This window comes from Magnolia sinica, chromosome 3 (assembly GCF_029962835.1).
Source record: "Magnolia sinica isolate HGM2019 chromosome 3, MsV1, whole genome shotgun sequence".
In the NCBI taxonomy this organism is placed as follows: domain Eukaryota; kingdom Viridiplantae; phylum Streptophyta; class Magnoliopsida; order Magnoliales; family Magnoliaceae; genus Magnolia; species Magnolia sinica.
Window position 1 is genome coordinate 47601035 of NC_080575.1, and position 23746 is coordinate 47624780.

At 41.1% G+C, this 23746-nt stretch overlaps 1 non-coding gene across 1 annotated transcript; it reads right to left on the reverse strand.

Moving 5' to 3' along the window:
• Nucleotides 1-4113: 4113 nt before the first annotated feature.
• Nucleotides 4114-4220, reverse strand: LOC131241715 (small nucleolar RNA R71). Its single transcript, XR_009169271.1, has one exon. It is a non-coding gene; the product is annotated as a small nucleolar RNA R71 (small nucleolar RNA).
• Between the last annotated feature and the right edge of the window lie 19526 nt (nucleotides 4221-23746).

Sequence of the window (23746 nt, forward strand, 5' to 3'; positions counted from 1 at the left end):
GTGCGTAAGGTAGTAATACAATTATGTAGTATCAGAGTAATGCAGAATATGCTAATGAATCCATGAATGTTATTAGCTGTACCAAGGCTATGCGATGCAAGGCATGAATGATGTCGACCATACCAAGGCCATACGGTGCGAAATGCAACTCAAGTATACGAATCCTCATCTAAGTCAACATATCAATATAACTCAAATTTAGAATATCACCGGAGTCTAGTACACTCTAAACCAGATTGTCGCCCCATCACGTGCAATAAGGTAAGTGGAAGAGACCTCTCTATCTGCCTGCCAATATCGGGCCAGGCTTGTCGATAGCGGACCCATTCCTTAAGCTGGTCAAGCTCAGCCTAGCTTTACTCCCTCCTCATGGGTGGGTAAGGCCGCACCCCCTTCCAACCAACCACGACACAGTGGAAAGTACGACCTTCTGGTAATTGGCACTCGACGCTCATGTACCCACTTGGTCTAAATGTTGGAGCAACCTCCTGGCACCATAAGGGTTGAGGGACTTTCACCCAGGGATATCTATAGCACCCTATGTAGAACACGATTTTCGGTATCCAATCCTGCCAACCACGATGCGCCTGTGGAGGCTACGACCCTGATGTCACTAGGGCATACAGTACACATGTCACACAATGCATGAATCACACAATCCAATCATGTGTTGAGGGTCAAATATTACATATCAGACCCCAGTTATTGCCTGATTTTTCGTACATGAAATGCTTAATGTCATATTTTAATTGTGTTTTTATTGCAGGATGTAATCAGGAGCGTGGACTGAAAATAGTACTAAAAGCATGGATTTGACACTCTGAAGTCACCAGAGCGAGGGACGCACTCCAGGGGACCGAGATCGAAGAGTTTACACGCCTGGGATTCGAGGAAATCTAATATTTCACGCTAAAGAGGCCTAAAATTCATTCAAAATGCAAGATCACTGGGTTTCCATCATTTGTTTGGCTCAAAACTTCATACATGGCCAGGGTCCCACAAATTAACCGTACATGTCAAATTTCAACCCTCAGATCCCTCCGGAAGTAGCCCAACGGACAGATTAGCCCCTTGAATCGTTATGTGGGGCCCGCCTGATATCTGGATATGCTTCAAAATTGTTCTGGACGGTTTAAATGATATGACAGAATGGATGGACAGAACGGATTTCATGAATATATCAAAGTGGACCCTATGCTGCAGTGCGTGTACACCATGTACTTAAAGACTCGCCGTGCATCGAACAGACGGAGTCGGTCAGCAGGTGCTGACCCGACGTCCGTGTTTAAAAAGGAAACAAGGACGCTGATTCGCAACAGGGCCTTGCGAGCAACATCAGGTGGGCCAATATCAGCGTGCGTTCTTATGATCCACACCGTTCAATGTGATCAGGAGGTCAAACCGACCGCGCACTGATCTACGGTCCGATTTTCGCAAAGTAGTGCATGTTCAGGGAGTCCAAATGCCGGTCGGACGGCTGAAGAACAGAGTCAGTGGGCAGCAGTATCGGAAGCAAAAATCATCTCTTTCTGCACCGAAATTTGACTGCAAACCCAATGGACGGCATGGATTTCTCAAACCACCAGTAAAGTGGGCCCCACCACGCATCAGCGCGTGCTCTGGTGTGAAAGTCTATGAAAACCGGACCCCGCCCGACTTTCTCGGGCCATTATGCGTCCATGGTGGTGGTCGGATGCATGATCCAGACCGTCCAATCCTGTGCAGGGTCTAATCTAACCACACCCAAGAGGTCAGATCGTCAAAATGGTTGGCCAAACCGCACCAAACGAGGGTCGAACGCAAGCACTTCTTGCGTGAAATCAGAGCAACAACAGGAGTTTCTTCACCGCTTCCTGCTTGTGAACGGACTCCTTCCACGGACGTAATCACAGACTGGCTATAAGGAGAGAGAGGAGCAGCAGGAAGAGGAGGTTTTTTTGGGGGAGGCTCGGTTTGACTGGACGTGAGCACAGCTTGAAGTTGGAATGTGAAGACAGGGAGAGAAAGGAGAAGTTCTTGTCTTTACCTTAATTTCTTTGCTGTGGTTTTTTTTTTCTTCTTTTTCTTTTATGATGCCTAAGGTTATTAGTCCATCCATGAGGGGCTAAACCTCTTAGCTAGGGCTAAGAGGTGAAGCTTGTAGTGTGATGGGAATGATTTTCTTCTTGGCTTTGATTTATATAGTTGAACTACTTCGATTACGGCTCAATTAAGGGAATACTTTTAGTTTTTAATGTTTTGTTGTGACTGAAATTACAATAGATCTGCGATGGCTTTGAGTATTTCTTCCTCGTTTTGATGTTTATGACGTCAGGAAGCCCTGTTGTTCACCATCGTCTCATGGGCATGGTTGGATGATGGTATCCTTCCGAACTCTCATGCATTGTTGATTGGTTGGTAATTAGTTTAATTCTGTTGTTTGCTTTGTCTCCTGGGCATGGTATGATGATGGAATCCATTCTAATTCATATACCTTTCATCTCGTGAAATCTAGATCAAGTAAGTTCAGCTTATTTTCCATAATGTTTGATGCAGCCATAAGATCTCCCTGATCTCTACAAGTGGATCCTCTGAATCCCTAGTTTTCCTTCCCTGGACTGTATAAATTTTAGATTAATATATCACTATTATTCCCTCAAATTCATTCGAATTAAATTTCATCTCATTCTAGTTCTAGTTCTATTTAGTTTCAGATTACGTACAGGTATTAGTCCCTTGGGATTCGACCTCGGTCTTATCGAGTTTATTACTACATCATAACCCTATACTTGGGGAGTGAACAAGTTTTTGGCGCCATTGCCGGGGACTGACGGCTACGATTTTCTGAAATTAATTAGTTTTAGAATTAGTTTAAGATTAGGATTTTTCTAACTATACGTCTAGGTTTTTCTGATTTCTAGAAACTAACCTGTTTTTCTTGTTTTGTAGGATCCTGACATGAGTTTCTAAATTGGTAATTCCTTCCTAATTCCTCTACTTTTTCTACTTTTAAAATTAGGGTTTCAATTTTAAAAAATTTCTAATTCTAGTACTTTCCTATTTGTAGGAAATAGTTTATTTTTAGAAACTTTCCTCTTCTGTTTTGGAAACTAGGTTATTTATTTCCCCTTTTAGAAATTAACTTTCTATTTTTGTCTTGTAGTAACTTTCTAATTCTAACTCTTTTAGAATCTAATTTTGTTTCCTAATTTTCTACTCATAGAATTTTTTTTTAGAAACTAACTTTCCTATTGTGTAGGCCTTTAAGATAGAAATTTCTAATTCGGTAAGTTCTTTCTCTCTACTTTCTATTTTCATATCTCTTTTTAATTTACTTTTTAGTGTAGGACTTTCTTCTTTTAGAAACTAGTTTACTTCTATCTTCCTTTTTAAGGATTTTTTTTTAAATTCTAGACATTCTCTTTAGAACTGACTTATTTGTTTTCTTTTGCAGGTCCTTAACTTAGGGGCTTCAATTTGGTAATTTCTTTCCAACTCTCTCTCTCCTTCTTTCTAGATTTTCTTTTCCTTTCTTAGAATTAGGTTTCAAATTTGATTAAGGGTTGTGAGTGTTTCATGCCCAAGTGGGCCCGTGACAACACTCGACGTCTCTTGACTGAAGGAGGATTGGTTAAGGGGTTGGCTATCCATCGCAGGACTAGACACCACTCGAAATCCCCTGAGTTAATTGAAGTGATGGCTGGGAACCAACCTCTTCTACCCCAACCTAGGGTGGAGGACATTCAGGATGAAAATGAGGTGTATCAAGCACCCCCGCCACGTACTTTACGAGATTATTTACAACCAGCGAGGGTGAGTACGCCCTCATGCATGATTTTTGTTGAAAATACAGGACATATGGACATCAAGACAGGGGTTATCCAACTCCTTCCTAAGTTCCATGGGCTTGAATCTGAATAACCATATTTACATTTGAAAGAGTTTGATGAGATCAGAGCCACTTTGTATTTTCAAAATGTGTCTGAGGACACAGTCAGGCTGAGACTCTTTCCTTTTTCCTTAAAAGAGAAGGCTAAGACGTGGTTACATTCACTGTGTCCTAGATCCATTGGCACATGAAATGATATGCAAAAGGAATTTATAAAGAAATTCTTTCCATATCATAAAACAATTACCCTTAGAAAAACAATCATGAACTTCACCCAAAAGGAGGATGAAACGTTTTACCAATGTTGGGAAAGGTTCAAGGATTTAGTCAGTTCATGCCCACAACACGGCTTTGAAACGTGGCGCATTACAAATTTTTTCTATGATGGACTGACATCTTCCATGCGCCAAATGGTCGAGACAATGTGTAATGGAGAATTCATTAATAAAAATGTTGACGAGGTATGGGATTACCTCGATAGTCTTGCTGAAAAAACACAATCATGGGACTATTACCCAAAGTCGAACACCATGTCTAGGCCGACTCAATTAAAGGAGAAAGGTGGATTGTATCTCTTGAAAGAAGAGGATGATCTCAAGTGTAAAGTGACTACGCTCATAAGGAAAGTTGAGGCCATAGAAGAAAAGAAGGATAAGGTTAATGAAAGTGTTTGCGGCATCTGTGATTGCAACATTCATACAACTGAAAATTGTCCTACAATACCCGCTTTTCGAGAAGTGTTGAATGAACAATCCAATGCCGTAAATAATTATCAAAGACCTTTCAATGGACCAACCTCTAATACATACAATCCTGGTTGGAAAAATCATCCAAACTTTAGTTGGAGAAATGGACAAACTGCTACCCCTCAAAGTTTCTTCAATCAAAATCCAAATCAGGGGAAACCTCAAGAAGAACCGGTTCAAAATTCCATGCAAGAGCTGACCCATGCAATGCGAGACTTTATGCAAAAGATGGATTCACGTATGACGGTTATAGAAAAGGGGATGCTTCCTGCACAACCGCTCCCCAATCCTAAACCGCAATACGAGATAAGTGATCCCAGCTCTTCAAATCAAATGGGGCACGCTAAATCCATCACCACTCTTAGGAGTGGGAAGATCATTGATAAAACCCTTCCGGTTAGGCCCGAAAAGCCTCAAGAACCAGAAGAGGACAACAATAATGGATCTAGTGAGGCCCCACAAAAATTAGAACCGGAACTTCTAGAAAAGCCAGTTGCTCCATTTCCTCAACGGTTGGTCGGACCAAAACCTCTCTCTAACTCTCAGGATATCCTAGAGGTATTGAAACAAGTAAAAGTCAACATTCCTCTACTTGATGTCGTAAAACAGATACCTTCATATGCCAAATTCCTGAAAGACTTATGCACGACCAAATGACGGCAGAGTATTCAAAAGAAGATCTTCTTGACTGAGAAAGTGAGTGCCATCCTAAAGCAAGACGTGCCACAGAAATTCAAAGATCCCGGTAGCCCAACCATATCATGTGTAATCAGGGACCATCGAATTGATCATGCACTTCTTGACTTAGGAGCGAGCGTCAATCTGATTCCCTACTCGGTATACAAACAGTTAGGTTTGGGTGAATTAAAACCCACCCTAACCACACTACAACTTGCTGATCGCTCTGTTCGTGTACCAAGAGGGATAATTGAGGATGTGTTGGTCCAAGTTGATAGATTTTACTACCCTGTAGATTTTATCATCCTGGACACCGAACCCATTAATAACATGAGCACTCAGATCCCCGTCATCTTGGTCGCCCATTCCTTGCCACCTCAAATGCAATTATCAATTGCAAGAATGGTGTCATGACTATGTCTTTTGGGAATATGACATTGGAGTCAAACATCTTTTTCAATAACGGCAGAAACTTAGAGGAGGATGACGATTTCCACGACGTTAACATGATTGACTCTTTAGTGGAAGATACGACACATCTGACCTTATCCTCTGACTCTCTAGAGACGTGCCTGGCCCACTCCCATGATTTTGATGATGACATGATTAGGGAGACGTGTGCCTTGCTTGATACTGCACCGGTACTTGAAGTTAACCGGTGGAGGCCACAATTTGAAGAATTGCCACAAACCGATGTAATGCCTCTACCGTCTAACCTCAAGCCACCGAAGCTTGACCTAAAACCTTTACCCTCTGATTTGAAATATGCCTATTTAAGTCAAGATGAGACATACCCGGTGGTGATCTCTGCCCACCTAGAGAAAGAACAGGAAAGTATGCTCATATCTACTCTCATTGAGCATAAAGGAGCCCTGGGATGGACGATAGCGGACATCAAGGGAATCGATCCCTCGATTTGTACTCATCACATATATCTTGAGGATAATGCAAAAACCGCTCGGCAACCACAACGTAGACTAAATCCAAACATGAAGGAAGTGGTTAAGGCCGAGGTTCTTAAACTATTGGATGTGGGTATCATATATCCTATATCTGATAGTCAATGGGTGAGTCCAACTCAAGTGGTCCCTAAGAAGTCCGGAATCACCATTGTAGCCAATGCTAATAATGAACTCGTGCCAAGTAGAGTCACCACTGGTTGGAGAGTGTGCATTGACTACAGGAAGTTGAATACCGTCACGAGGAAAGACCACTTTCCTTTACCATTCATTGATCAGATCCTGAAAAGGTTAGCTGGTCATTCCTATTACTGTTTCCTTGACGGGTATTCGGGCTACAACCAGATAGAGATAGCCCCTGAAGACTAGGAAAAGACCACATTTACATGTCCCTACGGTAACTTTGCCTACCGAAGGATGCCATTCGGACTATGTAATGCCCCTGCCACCTTTTAGTGATGTATGCTTAGTATTTTTTCTGATATGGTGGGGCAATATCTAGAGGTCTTCATGGACGATTTCTCTGTTTACGGTCCATCTTTCAGCAAGTGCTTGGAAAGTCTTAAATGTGTGCTGAAAAGATGTGAAGAAAAGAACTTGGTACTTAATTGGGAGAAGTGTCATTTCATGGTTCAGAAGGGAATTGTCCTTGGGCATATCATCTCGTCCAAGGGAATCGAGGTAGATAAGGCAAAAATCGATCTTATCTTTAACCTACCTCCACCCAAGAATATCAGAGACGTGCGATCCTTCTTAGGACATGCAGGATTTTACAGGTGATTCATAAAGGACTTTAGTCTCCTCTCTCGTCTTTTATGTAATCTTCTTCAAAAGGATGCTCCGTACGAGTGGACTGAACAATGCCAGGAAGCTTTCACTAAGCTTAAGGGAATGTAACCACTGCACCTATCATGCAACCACCCGATTGGAGCCTTCCTTTTGAGCTTATGTGCGACGCTTCTGATTATGCTCTTGGAGCGGTTTTAGGCCAGAGAAAAGATAAGAGGCCTTACGTTATTCATTACGCAAGTAGAACTTTAAATTCTGCCCAAGTAAACTACTCGACTACGGAAAAGGAACTCCTAGTCATAGTGTTCGCTTTGGATAAATTTAGGTCCTACTTGATCGGATTTAAGATCATTATCTACACAGATCATGCGGCACTTAAGTACCTTCTTTCTAAGAATGATTCTAAGCCCCGCCTAATACGATGGATCCTTCTACTCTAAGAATTTGATTTGAAAATTAAAGATAAAAAGGGAGTAGAGAACGTAGTGGCCGATCATCTGTCTCGCCTTAATACCTCTGATTCCCCTGAGGTGACCCATATCAATGACATGTTCCCTGATGAACATCAGAGCGTCATCTCCTTCTGTCACTCATAGGCCTGTGGTGGTCACTTTTCTGCTAAAAAGACGACGGCCAAGATTCTGCAGTGTGGCTTTTACTGGCCCACTATGTTTAGGGACACTCATGAGTTTTGCAAAGCTTGTGAGCGTTGTCAGAAATTAGGAGTATTGTCCCGTCGAAATATGATGCCTTTGAATCCCATCCTTATCATTGAAGCATTTGATTGCTGGGGCATCGATTTCATGGGACCATTCCCCCAATCGTTTGAAAATCTGTATATTTTGCTCGCCGTGGATTATGTCACTAAATGGGTCGAAGCGATTCTGTGTCGAACTAATGACCATCGCACGGTCATTAAATTCTTAAAAGAAAACATCCTTTCTCGATTCGGAACGCCTCGAGCCATCATCAGTGATGGGGGCTCACACTTTTGTAATAAACCATTTGAGAGCTTAATGAAGAAATACGGTATCTCTCATAAGGTGAGCACCCCGTACCACCCACAAACAAGTGGGCAAGCTGAGATTTCTAATAGGGAAATTAAACACATTTTGGAGAAAACGGTTAACTCCGATTGACCGATGCCTTATGGGTATACCTTACTGCCTTTAAAACCCCTATTGGAATGTCTCCCTTTAGACTTGTCTATGAGAAAGCTTGTCACTTGCTTGTGGAGCTGGAACATAAAGCGTACTAGGCGATCAAAAATCTTAATTTCAATCTGGACAACGCTGGCTCGCTATGCAAACTTCAATTGAATGAACTTGAGGAAATCCGGAATGATGCGTACAATAATTCGAGAATTTACAAGGACAAGATGAAAGCATTTCATAACCAACACATTTTGCGAAAATCATTCACGCCTGGTCAGAAGGTCCTTTTGTACAATTCTCGATTACATCTCTTTCTGGGTAAGCTTCGATCTCGTTGGACCGGCTCTTACATTGTTGTTACTGTTTTTCCTCATGGGGCCGTTGAAATAAGAGATCCCGACAATGGCAAGGAGTTTAAAGTCAATGGACATTGATCGAAACCATTTGTCGAGAAATTTGATTCAGAGGACATGTCCATGCCCCTGACTGCTCCTGTTTACCAGGATTGATCTCCTAGTCTAATGGAGGTATAGGTAAGTTTATCACTTTCATAGGACTAGGGTAGTTGCTTTATTTGTCTGGCTGAAGACGGTAAACTTAACGCTCCTGGGAGGAAACCCAGCGCTTCATTTCATTTCATTTTTATCATTAGTTAGTTCAATGTTTGTGGGTAACATTACTGCAAACCCTCACGAGACTACAACTCGTCCACTAGGGGCAACCTAGGGGTTTAAAGGCTTGTTGTATACGCTAAATGCAATCGAGAGCACCTACGAAAGTGGTATAGGTAGGATTTTATTTTTGTTATTTTTTTGTTGCCTTCTCTCTCGTGCTGACCGACACCCATGCTGTGATCTTTTGGAAAGCTTCTTGATTTTTTCGCCCAGGTACTATCTTTCCATCACTCTTATATTTTTGTTGTCCCATGTGCATTGTATACTTATTTCTTTTACATTGAGGACAATGTAGATTTTAGGTTGGGGGTGGGAGATTAGGTGACCTAATCAGCATTTTCTTGGTCTTGAACAAAAATTGTGGAAAATTTTAAAATTTTTTTCTAGAATTTCAAGATGCGTGATGTTGGTACTTTATGACTCTTGGATTCAGTTATCTATTAGATTTCACAGTTAAATTTAAATTGTTAGTCCATGGTTTGAGGTTTTAAACATTGATTGAGTCATGATTTCACATGTCACATTTCGCTTACACATTAAGATTTCAGTTTGATACTGAAGGGTTAATTTGGTGATCAGTAAGCATGGAAGGAACCATCTTGAAAAATTGCCCGTCATGATCAATTGAAAGGAAAAGATACCGTTGAAAGAGGTTAGGCAAGGACTCTTCACTATAGGTTTGCTCCCTATACGTGTGGATTTCATTCCTTACGGATAATACGTAAAAAGGTTTGAATACGCAGTCTTCACCATAGGTTTGCTCCCTATAGGTGAGGATTTGTTTTGGTATTACTTTTAATGAAAAAAAATCAAAAGCTGAAGGAATGAAAAGATGATCTTTGAGGCAAGTTTTGGTTATCATGGACTCTCTTACTGGTTACCAATGATATCCTGAAATAGAGAAGTGAATTTTAATAGTGTTAAGCCGAGATTACACTATTCACCCATGGAACTCGATGTTTAGAATTGTTCTAATTAATGGATTAATATTTGAACTTGATTAGGAAGTTTACCGCGAGCTTGATTCCAGGAGAAAATTCCACTCACCATTCATAAATCTTAAAATTCTCGCATCTCGATTATTTGTTCACAACTCACTTGGGTTTATAGGAAGTGTCCCTTATTTCTGAAATTATTTTTCGCATACCTTGCTCGGGACTGGTAAGATGCTGATTGGGGGTTGTGTTAAGGGTCAAATATTACATATTAGACCCCAGTTATTGCCTGATTTTTCGTATATGATAATGCTTAATGTCATATTTTAATTGTGTTTTTATTACAGGATGTAATCAGGAGCGTGGACTGAAAAATAGTACTAAAAGCGTGGATTTGACACTCTAAAGTCACCAGAGCGAGGGACGCACTCCAGGGGATCGAGATCGAAGAGTTTACACGCTCGAGATTCGAGGAAATCTAATATTTTACGCTAAAGAGGCCTAAAATTCATCCAAAATGCAAGATCACTGGGTTTCCATCATCTGTTTGGCTCGAAACTTCATACATGGCCAGGGGCCCACAAATTAACCGTACATGTCAAATTCAACCCTCAGATCCCTACGAAAGTTGCCCAACGGACAGATCAGCCCCTTGAATCGTTATGTGGGGCCCGCCTAATATCTGGATATGCTTCAAAATTGTTCTGGACGGTTTAAATGATATGACAGAATGGATGGACGGAACGGATTTCATGAATATATCAAAGTGGACCCTATGCTGCAGTGCGTGTACACCATGTACTTGAAGACTCGCCGTGCATCGAACAGACGTCAGCAGGCGCTGACCCAACGTCCATGTTTAAAAAGGAAACAGGGACGTTGATTCGCAACAGGGCCTTGCGAGCAACATCAGGTGGGCCAATATCAGCGTGCGTTCTTATGATCCACACCGTTCAATGTGATCAGGAGGTCAAACCGACTGCGCACTGATCTACGGTCCGATTTTCACAAAGCAGTGCATGTACAGGGAGTCCAAACGCCGGTCAGACGGCTGAAGAATAGAGTCAGTGGGCCACAGTATCGGAAGCAAAAATCATCTCTTTCTACACCGAAATTCGACTGCAAACCCAATGGACGGCATGGATTTCTCAAACCACCAGTAAAGTGGGCCCCACCACGCATCAGCGCGTGCTCTGTTGCGAAAGTCCGTGAAAACTGGACCCCGCCCGACTTTCTCGGGCCATTATGCGTCCATGGTGGTGGTCGGATGCATGATCCAGACCGTCCAATCCTGTGCAGGGTCTAATCTAACCACACCCAAGAGGTCAGATCGTCAAAATGGTTGGCCAAACCGCACCAAACGAGGGTCAAACGCAAGCACTTCTTGCGTGAAATCAGAGCAACAGCAGGAGTTTCTTCACCGCTTCCTGCTTGTGAACGGACTCCTTCCACGGACGTAATCACAGACTGGCTATAAGGAGAGAGAGGAGCAGCAGGAAGAGGAGGTTTTTTTGGGGGAGGCTCGGTTTTGGCTGGACGTGAGCACAGCTTGAAGTTGGAACGTGAAGACAGGGAGAGAAAGGAGTAGTTCTTTTCTTTACCTTAATTTCTTTGCTGAGGTTTTTTTTTTTCTTCTTTTTCTTTTATGATGCCTAAGGTTATTAGTCCATCCATGAGGGGCTAAACCTCTTAGCTAGGGCTAAGAGGTGAAGCTTGTAGTGTGATGGGAATGATTTTCTTCTTGGCTTTGATTTATATAGTTGAACTACTTCGATTACGGCTCAATTAAGGGAATACTTTTAGTTTTTAATGTTTTGTTGTGACTGAAATTACAATAGATCTGCGATGGCTTTGAGTATTTCTTCCTCCTTTTGATGTTTATGACGTCAGGAAGCCCTGTTGTTCACCATCGTCTCATGGGCATGGTTGGATGACGGTATCCTTCCGAACTCTCATGCATTGTTGATTGGTTGGTAATTAGTTTAATTCTGTTGTTTGCTTTGTCTCCTGGGCATGGTATGATGATGGAATCCATTCTAATTCATATACCTTTCATCTCGTGAAATCTAGATCAAGTAAGTTCAGCTTAATTTCCATAATGTTTGATGCAGCAATAAGATCTCCCTCATCTCTACAAGTGGATCCTCTGAATCCCTAGTTTCCCTTCCCTGAACTGTTTAAATTTTAGATTAATATATCACCATTATTCCCTCAAATTCATTCGAATTAAATTTCATCTCATTCTAGTTCTAGTTCTATTTAGTTTCAGATTACGTACAGGTATCAGTCCCTTGGGATTCGACCTCGGTCTTACCGAGTTTATTACTACATCACAACCCTATACTTGGGGAGTGAACATCATGCAACAATCTTGCGCGTATCGCGTGGTCATGTAAGGCAACTCTGCCTATCAGGGAGCCCATAAACAATCTGCTCAAAGGCATGTGCTATGATCAATCACTCATCTCATGCAGATGATGCGTATGAACATGTATTATGATGCTATGTTGTTATATACTCATAATCGAAATCGATAATCGGAATCGATAATCGGGATCGGTAATCGGAATCGATCAATCACATACGACGAATGGGGCCCACTTATTTGGGTTAACCCACGCAGAGAATAAGGCTAACAAGGCCTAAGGGAAGGTCATAATGAGGACATCTAACCATCATTGCCCACCAATGTGGACGTCAAACCAACATTGCTCCCAAGGGGTGGCCTACATACGACTAAACATATAGTGGGCTCATGGCCTTACGTACAATCATGATGGGCCTCATTTACGTTACATAGGCCTCATCATAGGGGTCAACATACATCACATCGGGCCTCGAATACACACAACAGGTGGGCCTCAAATACATCATATGGGCCTCATCACACGAGCCTCAATATTAGGCCCCGCATATCGAGTGGGCCTCATGTATACATCAAATTGGGCCCACTCTTATGTGTTTTTGAGACCCGACCCATCCTTTAATCCATGCCCTTAAAGTGATATCTCAAATGGTTGGACGGTTGGTCACAACACGTGCATCATGGTGGGTCCCACCATCCAAACAGTGGACGGTGGAGATAAAGCACATACATCATTGGGGCCCACACCACATGGATCAAACACATACATTTGGAGTGGGTCCCACCATCAGAACAGCCGTGATGTACACATACATCATGTGGGACCTGCAGGAGGTGCTGACGTTCAAGGAGCTGCTGCACGTGTAGCTATATGCATTAAAGGGAGAGGTGGGTCCCATGGACCCCACCATCGTATACATATATAATATATATAATATTATATATTACAGCTGTAGTTAGTGCAACTTACTGCATTAAATGGACAATGGTGGGTCCCACGTAGGGCCCACCAGCACACTCATATATATAATATACATATATTTAAATATATATATATATATATATATATATATATATTTAAAAGTAACGTCCAGGCCCTGATGGCCTGGACAGTGCATTCATCAAGGAGGGCCTCACACATGGGGTGTGTGTCCCACCGTCAGAACAGTCGTGCATCGTGGTGGGGCCCATCTAAGTGGATGGACGTCGTGGATGGGTCCCACGGACCCCACTAGGAAATCGATGCCAAGGCCTTAGTGTTGGAACGGGGTATCTTTCACTCAGCCTACCATTTGAGCTATGGATCTGGGTACCATTACCTGGACAGTCTAGATCTCACGTGGGACCGACAGAACTGCTGATGTTGAGAGAGGGAGAGGGAGAGAGAGAGCAGCTACGTGGCTGCTTGTACGAGCAGCATAGCTACTTCTTGCCTTTTTCCTTTTTCCTTTTTTTTTTCCTAAAACAAACAGAGGTGGGTCCCACCATCCCTGGATGGTGCACGCACGGGGGGTGGGGCCCGACTCAATGGGTGGACGGTTTAGATAACGTGTGGCCCACCGAAATGGATGGCAACGTGGGTAGGTCCCATGGACCCCACCGCCAGTCCACACCTCTATGTTAGTGTACACCCACTGTCAGTCCTTACTCCACGTCAGCCACCTTCACAGGGATCAATACCAAAACCCCCAGTGTTGAAACGAGGCATCTTTCACTCTGTCTGCCACCTGAGCTATGGAGCTGGGTGGGCCCACGTCAGATCACACTTCACTGGCAGCCACCCCCACTGTTAGCCACCTCAAGGTGGGCCCCCTATGGACGGTTGGGATGGCATATAAACATCATGGTGTGTCCCACATAGATGGGGTCCACCGGTAGATGGCATGGATGATGTACACACATTAGGTAGGCCATAATTATAGAAAGAGAGAGAGAAAGAGGCATCGGCGATGTCAGATGTGATGGAGGGGCCCCACCACTATGGGCCCCTCTTTGATACAAAAATATACATCAAGGTGGGTCCCACCATAAGTGGGCTCTTACATCACAAGAAAATAAAGGAGTGGAGATCTAAGATCACCCACCGTCTCCTTCTTGCTCCCTTGGCTTTCTTCGCTCCTTGGCTTCAATCCTAATGGAAGATGATGGAGTTTTGATGGTTGAGATGGGAGATGAGAGGGGAGGAAGTGGGCCACATACAAAATTTTCTCATGGAGGTTTTGGGAGAGCTTTGGACGTGTGATGCTTTATCTTGCTTGGGAAAGTAGTTTGAAAATGAGAGAGAGAGAGGGTTGTAAAGAGAGGGAGATGTGATAGAGTGATGGATAGGAGAGAGAGGGATGGGTGTGTAAGAGTCTTTTTTGACTTTTGTGGTAGATTGTGTAAGAAGGGGTATGGGCTTGTAAGAAACTTTTGACTTTAGGGGTTACTTGGGGAAGGGTGAGAGGTGATGGTGTACTTGACATGTCTTGACATGATGAGATTGATTGATTGATTGATTGATGTGACAAGTCATAGAGATTCTCTCGAAATTCACATGCGCAGCGTTTTTCTTGCACCGAACGCGGACCCACATCTCCTGACCCGGGTATCGGATCAGCGCGCGAGTCGTGGCATTGGAACCGCGGCGACGGCGCGGTCACTAGGGTACAAGTCTCAGGTTGAGTCGACTTGGGTTGACGACATGTGAATCAGGGTCTCACACAAATATCGGTTAAGGGTTGAATATTGCCGGAATTCGACCGGGAAGACTGCGGAAGTCTACGGAACGGTACGGTCTAGGATACGGGGCTTACACTAAAAGAACCAAGTTGAGACTTAAAGCTATCAACTGCGTCTTTGTAAGATATGCAAAAAATAGTAAGGCTTATAGACTTTTGGATTTAGAATCCAATATGATCATATAATCTAAAGATGCAGTTCTTTGAAGACTCTTTATCCATGGAAAAAAAGGATACCGGGATTCAATCTCCTAATAAAAATATAAAGGGAACTCAATAAGAAGTTGAACTCCTAACGAACCTCATAAGAGTCAAAGAACAAGAGTAGAAAATAGTCATGATCCTGATCAAATAGACTCACACCGTCTCTCTTTTCATCTATTAGAGGCGATAACGAGAAAGTCATTACGAAAATACTTATGATTTTGACTATAAAAGATGAACCTAAAACTTTCAGTGAAGCCATGTCTTCAAGAGATTTATTTATTTTTTTTTTTCTATTGGAAAGTGGCTATTAATGATGAAATAGATTCAATTGTGTCAAACCAAACATGAAAATTGGTGGACCTACCTCCAGGTTCTAAGCCTATAGGGTGTAAGTAGGTATTTAAGAAGAAATATCACACTGATAGTACAATACAAACTAAGGCTAAGTTAGTAGTGGGGGTTTCCGTTAGAAAGAAGGAATCGATTATTTTGACACATATTGGCCAATGGCTAGAATAACATCGATTATGATTTTATTCTCTTTAACATCTATACGTCATCTTCATATCCATTAAATGGATGTGAAGACAGTATTTATAAATGGTGACCTCAATGAGGAGTTATATATGGAGTAACCAGAAGGGTTTATTCTACCAAGAAATAAAAGAAAAGTATGTAGTCTCATTAAATCTCTGTATGTATTAAAACAAGCACCGAAACAATGTTATGATAAGTTTGATGCAAAGGTGTTATCTAATGGTTTTGTACATAGCATTGCTGATAAATGCATATACTCTAAAGTTTGTAATGATTATATTGTGATTATATACCTATATGTAGATACATGTTAATTATCAACAACAAAATAGAAGGTGTAACTAAAACAAAGAGGTTTCTCTCATTTATTTTCAAAATGAAAGATTTTGGACAAGCGAGTACTATATTAGGTATCAAAATTATCAAAAAATAAAAATTAAAAAAATAGTGGGGATTATGTGTTGTGTCAGTCTAATTACATTGAGAAGATATTAAACAAGTTTAACTATTTGAAAATCAAAGAGACAAAAATTCTATTTGATTCAAGTATCAAACTAAAAGAAAACAATGGAAGAGTAGTTGCACAAGTACAATATATTAGTGCTATAGGCAGTCTTATATATGTTATGCAATACACAAGACCGGATATAGCATATGCTATGAGTAAATTAAGAAGGTTTACTAGTAATCCTAGTATAGAACAATGGAAAGCTATAGATATATTTCTAGGTTATTTAAAAGAAACCAAATAACTAGGGCTAATGTACCCTTAATTTCTGGTTGTGTTAAAAAGATGTATCGATGCGAGTTGGATATCGAGTGCAGGTGACAACAAGTCCACAACATGGTGTGATGCAGGACATGAAATTTAAATATGATATGCAAGATGCTAGGCTTGGATCATACTAATTCAGAACAATCACATAATAATTCCACATCCTACACCAAAAGCTCTAAAATTCAAGTAAAGGGGAATCTGCATGAGTCCAGGCCTACGCAGGTTAGGATTGGATCAATAAAATTATGGACCAAACGATGCTGAAAGGGAAATATAAATCAGCCACACATGCATAGTAATCAGTCCCTAATCCAAGGGGTTCCCCAATTTCAATTCAAGGAATCCTAAGGTGAGAAAATGGGCAAATAAGTTAGGGATAATGCAATCTAAGGTTAGGGTTATAAAAACAGGTATGAAAAGGGAGAAAATAAGGAGGAAACCTAAACCTGGGATAGTCTGCCCGTGCAGACAGCGGGCCAGGGCCTGGCGCAGGTGTGTGGGAGCCTTGCTTCACGTGCGAGCGTGGCCCGATTCCTTGAACCAACTCCTAGGGTCTGGTTGGCCAGGGGAGGACTCCCAAACCATTGACTTTCAGTTCGATCTGAGTTGCGGTCTGTGTGTGGTGTTCCGCAGAAGTTTCAGCCCTTCTGCAGGGTCAGATTCTGGAAACTAGCTGTAGAGAGAAGAACTGCTGCAAAAACTGGCGGATTCAAAACTAGGATGTTGTAGAAGAGGGAAATATAGATGATAGAGGGTAGGGGCGGATGGGGATAGATGTGGCTTCGTACCACGGTAGTTAGCCCTTTGAAAAGAGAGGGCTTCGCACCCACTTGAAAATTTCCACAACTTAGAAACTCAAAGAGTAAAAAGAAAACTTACAGGAATTTTTATTAAATTTTAATGAATCAAAATAACTACAAGGGGTGCCTATTTATAAGAAAACTCTATACCCCAAAACTCGCGTCATGTGCGCAATCTATTACTTGGCAATGAAGTAAACCAAAATAAAAACTAATCAAAGAAATTTAAAGCATTCACGATATTCTAAATAACATAAATAATCAAAACCTAAAATATGAAATCAATCCGACTAGTGGGCCCCGATCATGAGTTTTCATGATGGGCTTTACTTGATTATCGGGCCCACTTTAATGAACTTAAACTCCGTCTTCTAACTAGGAGGCCCTCCTTGGACATCGTCATCGAGCCAGATCGACGGTGGGGCCCTCCCTCTCCTTTCGTACATGCGTAGGGGCGGTGTGCGTGCGCGTGTGAATGTAATGTCCCCATCAATTCTCCCCGGCTACGAAGATTTCGCCACTAGCGAATCAAACTCCTGAACCGCTCCAGGATGTCAGGATCAAGTATCTAAACCTTCTCCTCAGTGAGCCACGTGCTGTCTGAATATGGGCTTGACTTCCATTTAACCAAGTACTTCTGAAATTCGCCGTTCGACGTTGAAACTATCTGATGGTCCAGGATATCCTCTATTTCCTCTCTGGGTATGTGAAGGCTAAATATGAGAGGTAGAGGCTAGGAAGTAAGGTCGGGAAGAGTAAGTATGGGAGGTAAAAACTGGAAAAATGGTTCGCGACGGGTAGGTATGTGACGTAGAGGCTGGAAAAATGGGTCGGGAAGGGTAGGTATGGGAGGTAGAGGCTGGGAAGATGAGTTGGGAGAGGGCCATGGATCAAGGAAAAGGTCTGAAGAATCAGGATAGTTAGGTGAAAGGCTGGACAATGCATCAATGGCCCCTTGAAATGCAACTAGATCATCCACATTGAATGTGGAACTAATTCCCATGGAGGTTGAAAGATTTGCCACATACGCATTGAGACCGTTTCGTTTTATAATTTTGAAGGGTCCAGCGCTACGCGCGTGTAACTTACGAATGGCCCCCAGAGGATACTGTTCGGGCTCGATGCGGACCATCATAGAGTCCCTTTACATTGAATTCCTTAAAACGTTTATGCTGGTCTGCAAAAAATTTGTAATGTTCATTACTAGTAGTGATCTTCTTCCGGTTTCTTGATGCCATGAATGAATGTGATGCACAAAAGACTCTGCAAGCTTGACGGCCTATGAGATAGTGACATAGGGACAAGATCTATAGGTTTCTCAGGTTTATAACCAGTAACGACTTCATAAGGACTGAGACGTGTGGACCTATTGACAAAACTATTAAATACAAACTCAAATGTATATATTACGGTGTCCCATGTTCTAGTGTGCTCTATATCCCTCCTAGGGGGAGACTCATCTGGTAGATCATCAGGACAGACATCACGAAACTCATCCACTACTAGAATGACCTTAGTGGGTAACTCTACACTAGCCTCTGGTGCTCCCTCTCCAACCACAAGGCCGGACATGTTGTACCCTTCAAAATAGTCGTCTTAATGTCACTCATGGGGTGGGTGCATGAGTGCATGCCCATAACTGATTCTTTGGCTAACTCCATTCATTGGTCTATCCTCCTGACCACCTGCCTGAGATTGGATATCCACCGTAATGGTGGGGTTTGTCCCGGTGGATGCCTTTTGTTGGGTAATGTGCACATCAAATTAATTAAAGCGTTGGTCTATATGTTGTTCCCAACGCTTACCTAAAGACTCGATCTATAGCGATAGTTTGTTTAATGACTCTAGTAGTTGCTCTATGTTTAGTGTAGGGCGCAAGCTAATACCATGACCCGTACATGTGGGCATACACTTTCTAACTCCACCTAAGGACTTTCTATGACGATTATATGCAACTAAATAAGACTAAATGATCCTATGAGACTCTATATGAGGGAACTATGCAGAGTTACTAAAATCTAGCAATATAGTTGTCGAAATAAGGGAATAACAAAAAGTTACAACAATGTGAATTGCTAACTTCCTGATAATCAGAAATTTCAACAACTAATATCAGTAACTACGAACTCTTAAACAGTTATATATGATGAAATTGAATGCATGAAGGACGTAAACAAACTAACCCTAAACATGTAATGTATTCCCCTATAAGAACCCTAAGCTCTGATACCAAATTTAATGCAGGACATGAAATTTAAATATGATATGCAAGATTTTAGGCTTAGATCATACTAATTCAGAATAATCACATAATAATTCCACATCCCACACAAAAAGCTCCAACATTCAAGTAAAGGGGAATCTGCATGGGTCTAGGCCTACACAGGCTAGGACTAGATCAATAAAATTATGGACCAAATGATGCTCAAAGGGAAATAGAAATTAGGAAATCAACCATACATCCATAGTAATCAGTCCCTAATATAAGAGATTATCCAATTTTAATTCAAGGAACACTAGGGTGAGAAAAGGGGCAAATAAGTTAGGGATAATGTAATCTAGGGTTAAAGTTATGAAAACAGATATGAAAAGGAGGAAAATTAGGAGGAAACCTAAACTTAGGATAGTCCATGCGTACAAACAGCGGGCCAGGGCCTGGCGCACGTGCGCGAGAGCCTGGCCGCACGTGCGAGCATGGCCTGATTCCCCAAACCAACTCTTAGGGTTTCGTCGGCTAGGGGAGGACTCTAAAACTCTTGACTTTTAGCTCGATTTGAGATGCGGTCTGTGAGTGGTGCTCTGCTGAAGTTTCAACCCTCTTGTAGGGCCTAATTCTGAAAACCGGTTGTAGAGAGAAAAATTGCTGCAAAAACTGACGGATTCGAAGTGAGGATAATTGTAGAAGAGGGAAAATATGAATGATAGAGGGTATGGGCGGATGGGGATAGATGTGGCTTCGTACCACGGTAGTTAGCCCTTTGAAAAGAGAGGGTTTCGTACCCACTTGAAAATTTTCACAATTCAGAAACTCAGAGAGTAGAAAAAAACTTGCAGGAATTTTTATTAAACTTCAATGAATCAAAAGAACTACAAGGGGTGCCTATTTATAAGAAAACTCTATACCCTAAATCTCACGCCATGTGCGCAACCTATTACTTAGCGATGAAGTAAACCAAAATAAAAACTAATCAAAGAAATCTGAAGTGTTCATGATATTCTAAATAACATAAATAAATAAAGCCTAAAATATGAATTCAATTTGACTAGTGGGCTCCGATCATGAAATCCCATGATGGGCTTTACTTGATTATCGAGCCTACTCTAATGAACCAAAACTCCATCTTTTAACTAGGAGGCCCTTTCTGGATGTTGTCATCGACCCAAATCGATGATGGGGCCCTCCCTCTCCTTCCGTACGTGCGTAGGGGGTGACGTGCATGCACGTGTGCGCATGATGTCCCCATCATGGTGTATATTCATCTTAGGAGGTATAACTATCTCTTAGGGATCTAAGAAACAAACTTGCATAATGCACTCATTAATAAAATCTGAGTTCATAACATTAGCTGCCTCTGGCAAATAGGCTGAGTGGTCAAGGGATCTTTTTAAAAAATTTTCATTCTATGCGAAGCCTTACACTTTATTGTGACAATGAAACCACTTTAATGAGAGCCTATAACCGCACATATAATGAGAAATCCAGACACATAAGTTTGAGACATGATTATATAAGGCAGTAGATTGCAATCATTGCGATCTCATTTGTAAAGTTAAGTACTAACTTGACTGATCATTTTACTAAACCTCTAATAAGAGAGTTGAGAACATCTAGAGGGATGATGTTGAAACTCTCCAATCAAAGTTCCACTAATGATAGAAACGTAACTTTAAGTTAGAAAATCTCTAAAGTTCGGGTTTAATGGGTAAAAACAAATCATTGATATGTGAAAAACTTCAACACTAAAATTTTAAATAATCTTACAATGATTAAGAGTGTTGGCCGTTACAATTAGAGGGTTGAGTTTTGGAACTCTTAATGAAATCCAGTCTATAAGACAAGTGTTTTAAGTAGTAATGGAAATACTAGAATAATTTCACTTATACGAACGTAGAAGTGGTGCCATTTCTTATAAGAGTTAGAGTTTTCTCGGGATCGTTTATGAAACAGGATTAACATATGACTAGTAAAAGTGCTAAGTGAGTAATATAAAGGAACTCACATAACGCAAATGTTATTATGTGTGTGGTATCTTCGGTTGTGTCATTTAGGAATAATTGGTTTAAAACTTCGGTAGTAGGGATTTTGATAAAACTTTAAAATACTTATACTAAAGGAAGATTCAAATTGTAATATATCTTTCTTTATACATAAGAGTTGTCTTTAATCCCTGACATAATTTTTTACTATTTATTTTAAAATTCAAGTGGAGGATTGCTGAAATTTTGGTTTAAAAATAAATATAATTTTTAAAATTTTTGTTTTCCCTCTAAAATGGTTTTTGAAAAATATAGTAAAAAAGTATGTTTTCTTTAGTCCCACATCAAACAGAGTGGGAGAAAAATTATGATTTATAAGTGATTGAATATATAGTATTCTTACTTGGAGAAATGGAGAATGTGATGCTCGATTTGTGTGTTCTATTGTGTAGCACTGGAATACAAGCATGCGCTCGGGATCTGGCATGGGTGTGGGTAGTGTGGTTGTAGTGGTGTGAGATGGGCATGGACAGTGTGACTGTAGTGGTGCTAGATGGCACACTTTGCACTTCTCATATGCATGCTTTCTCATGACCTTACGCAAATTGTCGCCAGACAGTGTGAGAAGAGAAGTGTGAGATATCCTAGGTTTTATAGGCTACTAGAAATGGTCGGATCAATGTATCCAAAACCGTCGACCATTTTGAGAATGACTAGTAGCCTTAATAGCCAAAACGGTCCGAAAACGGACGGGCCTTGATGATCCAACGGTCAAATAATTGATCTAATGATATGAAATGCTTGAAAATTAGTGTCAATGGTCAAAAATGTTTTACAAACGTTTGGAACCATTGATGACCACATAACAATGGTCCACACCTCAGATACTATATAAGTTGGACCATTCAGGTCCAGAATCATCTAAGTCCAACAGATTCAATCAGAATCCGATTTGATTTCTTCAAATATTTTCCTCTTAAGAAATTGCTGAATAGCTCGAATATTATTTGAGTCACTGAGTTCGACCACTCATCAAATCTGTCGGATGATCAACTATGTTAATTGAATTCCTAAGAAGATCCCTTTGCGATTGTCGCATGCAAGATCTTAGAGAAAAGACTTGTCTTATCTTGGAAGCAATTCGCTTGTAACCCATCAACGATTGAGAAGGGGGTGAATCAAGCTTTAAGGACATCATATTTATATGTGATTCAGCCTGATGTTCAATTAAATAATTTTATTTTCGGTTTTCCAAATATCCTTTTTCCAACAATTTTTTGCTTATACTACACTCAAAATTCAAGTTGTCAATTTAAATGGTCTGAATTTCTATATAATTGTGCCTCTTGAAGAGTTGAAAGAGTCGCCACCATTTTAAAAACTTTGGTGAAGTTTAGTCCATGAGAAGGGTACGACTGGAAGTGGGTAAAAATCTAAAGCCCATTTGTCAGGGGCTTTGAGGTTCACCATGATATATGGGTTTTATCTAGTGCGTCTATTTTTGCCAATTATCATTATAGGGTACAAGCCCAAAAATAAGGTAGATTCAAGGCTCAATTGGACCAAACATTGTGGGGATTAAACACCTACCATTGAAAACTTTTTTGAGAGGGCTACAAGTTTTGGATCAAGCTGATATTTATGTTTTCTCTTTTATCTAAGTCTATGTGACCTTATGAACAAGTGTTGGATGGGCCCTATAAAGGTTGGTTTCAATTCCGCTGCTACCTGTTTTGTGGTCTACTTGAACCCTGAATTTGTCTCATTCTTAAGCTTGTACCCTAAAATGATACGGCAAAACGGATGGACTATGGATAAAACCCATACATCACTGTCCCTTCAGAGCCCTTGTTTGTTACTAGTTAGGGAAGGGTAGGGTAGTGCCAATCTGCGTCCAAGTGTTAATGAGTTTGGTTTGGATCAAAGACCTTGGAAATCACGCATGTGTTAGTGTTACGATGTCCAACCAGGTTAGGTTGACTCAAAGACTTGGCTGAGTCTCCACTTGACTCACTAATAATAAATAAATAGTTTTGAATCTTGTAGTGACCATGAATCACTCATTATCTTTTAGTTCACTCACCTGAATCTGAGTTTAGCTATCAAGTATTAACATTATGACTTACCTTTGCATACACAGAACATATAAAAATTAAGGAGATTTTTAGAATAGAAAAAAAAAAAAGAAATTTGTAATTTAAAGGAAGATTTAGAAACGCTTTCCATTACAAGACTATTTAGAGTCCTGTCAGCTACCAGGGAATAGGGCTGTAACTTGGGTTCAGGTTAACCCATGTCCAACTGACCCAACATGAGTTCGGGTTGGGTTGATTTGAATT